General features: G+C 53.5%; 1 long non-coding RNA gene across 1 annotated transcript; it reads right to left on the minus strand.

Annotated features, from left to right (window-relative positions):
- Positions 1 to 386: 386 nt before the first annotated feature.
- On the minus strand, positions 387 to 2869 carry LOC144614688 (uncharacterized). Its single transcript, XR_013552656.1, has 2 exons — positions 2474 to 2869; positions 387 to 1068 (listed from the first exon to the last, which is right to left on the minus strand). It is a non-coding gene; the product is annotated as an uncharacterized LOC144614688 (long non-coding RNA).
- Positions 2870 to 3161: the final 292 nt, after the last annotated feature.

A 3161-nucleotide genomic window follows, 5' to 3' on the forward strand; every position in this document is an offset into this window, starting at 1 on the left:
CAGTGACCTAACATGTCTGAGTCTGTCTGTTTCCTCATCTGGAAAACAGAGATGATGATGATGATGATGATGATAAGATACCTACTTTAAGAGTGGTGAGAATTAAGTGAGATAATAATGTATATGAACATACTTGCACCGAATAGTGTTTGTATCAGTCAGTCCAGGAGTAATTATGCTGCAGTAACAAACATCCCCCAAAGCTCAGTACACAACAGAAGTTTGGTTTTTTTTCTTTTTAATGCTTATTTATTTTTGAAAGAGAGAACATGAGCGGGGGAGGGACAGAGCCGAGGGGACAGATGATCTGAAGTGGGCTCTGCACTGACAACAGCCCAATTCGGGGCTCAAACTCACAAACTGTGAGATCATGACCTGAGCCAAAGTTGGATGCTCAACAGACTGAGTTTATTTTTCACTCTTATAAGGTTTGCTGTAGACCTAGGCCACTCCCCAGGGCAGCTTTCCCCCATGCGTGTGATACATGATCCAGAAGATCAAATTCTGGTTCCCCCATTTCAGCAAGAAGCCCCCATGTTCACTGTGGCAGGGGAAGAGTTTAGCTAAAGAATTGGGAAGAGCCCTTTTGCCCTCAATTAATTGCACAGAACTACTTACATGGCTTCATTTAACAACAAGGACATTGGGATATACAGTTTTCTTTGTGTTTGGGGAGGAAAAGTGAACCAGGTACCGGGGAGAACTCAGTGTCTCCCACAGTGTTCAATAAACATTAGTTTCCTGCCTTTATTTTCTACCCTCAAAGAGTTTAGAACCTGTTCAAGGTGACAAGGCATAGATAGATGAAAAGATAAACATATTTTCTTAGTTCCTTAGAAGCATGAGGTCCTTTGCATTTTGTAGAAGGCTTTTCAGCCTCATTTCCATAGTCTCCCGGGGAGGATTTTTCCTGCTGGTGTATGAGAAGGAAGACAGGGAATGGCGTGTGGGAGGCCCATGTAGGGACTGGACGGGCAAGCATCAGAACCATCTGGTTTTGCGGAGGAGATCCAAGTGCACCAAGCCTCCCAGGAGGGCAGAACTTGAGGCTGGTAACCCAGTAGCTGTCTGTGGACAGACAGAAGGACAGACCGTGAGCCAGGCATCAAGCCAGTGCTATACGTACTGTCAGTCATGTAGTTACTATGAGTACCCCAATTTTACAGATGAGGAAACTGAGGCTCAGAGAGGTGAACCATCTTGCCAAAGACATGCAGCGATGGCACAAGGGAGGAGGGATGGGGGGGGGGGGATCCGGAAAATCTCTGGGCTGAGGAGTGGGTCAGGGATGCCTGGGTCCTCCCTCATTCCTTCTGCACGGGGCTCCGGCTGAGCAGGCAAGACAGGGGGCGCTGTCTGCAAATTGCCAAATGTGAAGCACGCAAGAGGCTCTTTGCAAAAATCCAAAGCGCTCCCGGGAATTTTTTCACAAAAAATAAGATGAGACTTTTCAGTATAGAAGCAGCCAGCGGCTCCTTTTTGGATAGAAGGGAGTTGGGGGAGGGAGGGGGATTCTGCAGAGCGAGGGAGGGCACTCTTCTCCACGTTGGGGCCTTAAGCTGGTGGAGATCCGAATCAAAGTGTCCTTCCCTTGTAAGATGGGGACACTGAGGCTGAGAGCGGGGAAAGGTTTGTTCAGGGTCACACAACCAGGAAGTGGCAGAGGCAGGTGGGAACTCGGGTCTCCGGATGCCTGTCCCTCCTGCCACCCCCTCCACGGCTGCCTCGCGGGGCAGAGTGAAATGGAGGTCAGAGGGCACAAAGTCAACACCGAGCCCTGTGTGCAAGCAGGACGTGGGACCTCTCCTTGGGCTTGGCCTATCCCCGCAAGCTTGCAACGTCCCAGAGAGGAAGGGAGCAGGGAGGTGACACCCCCATCATGCCTCAGTCCCCTAAAGTATCTCGTTTTCCATAAGGGTGATCAGCAATCTGTTGCCGTGACTTTTTTTTTTTTTTATTTTAGGATTCTGATACGAGGGCAGAAAAATCAAGACCAGGAGGCATCAAAAGGGGATCAAACGGGAGATACCCTTATTTTTTTCTGCCTTGACCAGGGAAGCAGGCCTCCTAGCCAGCTGTGCCCCGGCCTTCCCAGACTCCCCCTCCTGACCTTAAACTATAGCTCACGCCCTAGTATGTGTGTGCCTTGCTCCCCACGCCCTGAACTTGGTTTTGCCGGGAACTGGAGTGTGGAATGTTTCAAACGTGGATGGGCTGCCTGCAGGGGGAGGCCAGGGTGGGCTTCCCATCTCTGGGGCGCAGGGGCTGAGGTTGGCCCCAGTGTGGCATGCCGCGGGGGGGGGGGGGGGGGGGGGTGTCCCATGGGGGATAGGATGTCTCCCCCCCCCCCCCCCCCCCCCCCCCCCCGCTTTGGCTTGTGTTTGGCTAGTGTTTGGCTAACGGGACGTGGCGCCCAGGGATCAGTCAAGCCGTTCATTCCCTGCTTCTCTCCCTGCCAGGCCTCAGCTCCTACCTGGCGGCCTCTCCAGAGCTCACCCCTTCTGGGTTCTGGTACCTGCTCCGAATCCTAGTCCTTTCGGGCCTCGCTGGGGTAACCGCTCACCACTGGTGCTCGGTCCTCTCAGGGTGCCTCGCGGCCCACGTTCGTTCCCCTTCCCGCGTGCATGGCCCCGTCACAAAGTCCCCTCGCCGTCCCTCTGGAAGACGCCATCTGTTTGCCGCCGGGGCCTGGACTGACACAGGCAGAAGGGGTAGGACGTCCACCCCCGCGGCCCCCGTCTTTCCCGGAGGCCGCGGTTCCCAGGTCCTATCGCTCTGCCTGGCGTCCCGGCATTTCCGACAGCCCGGCCCCTCCGCGTGCCAGGCCCGCGCCGAGCTCCCGCCAGCCTTATTTATTTATTGAACAAGATGCAAGCACGGTTTCCTTTTGTGTCTAATGTGTCAGCGTTTCAGCGGATTCTGACTTCAAGGCGGGGATTTTGTTGACAATAATGAGATCACCCAGACAATTACCGTTTGATTTTTCCGTTTGCCAGAGAGGGGAAGATTAAAGAAAAGTTAAGAAGCTTTGGCTGTTTCCTGTTATCCATTTGCGGGGAGGGGTGGGGGTGGGGCGGAGGGTTGGGAAGGAGAGAAAATCTAACCGCTTAGAAATGTCCACGTCGGGAGGCACTCAGCTTCGCCCGTCGCTGAGGCGCCCA

This window comes from Panthera onca, chromosome E2, assembly GCF_046562875.1.
Source record: "Panthera onca isolate mPanOnc1 chromosome E2, mPanOnc1 haplotype 2, whole genome shotgun sequence".
NCBI lineage: Eukaryota > Metazoa > Chordata > Mammalia > Carnivora > Felidae > Panthera > Panthera onca.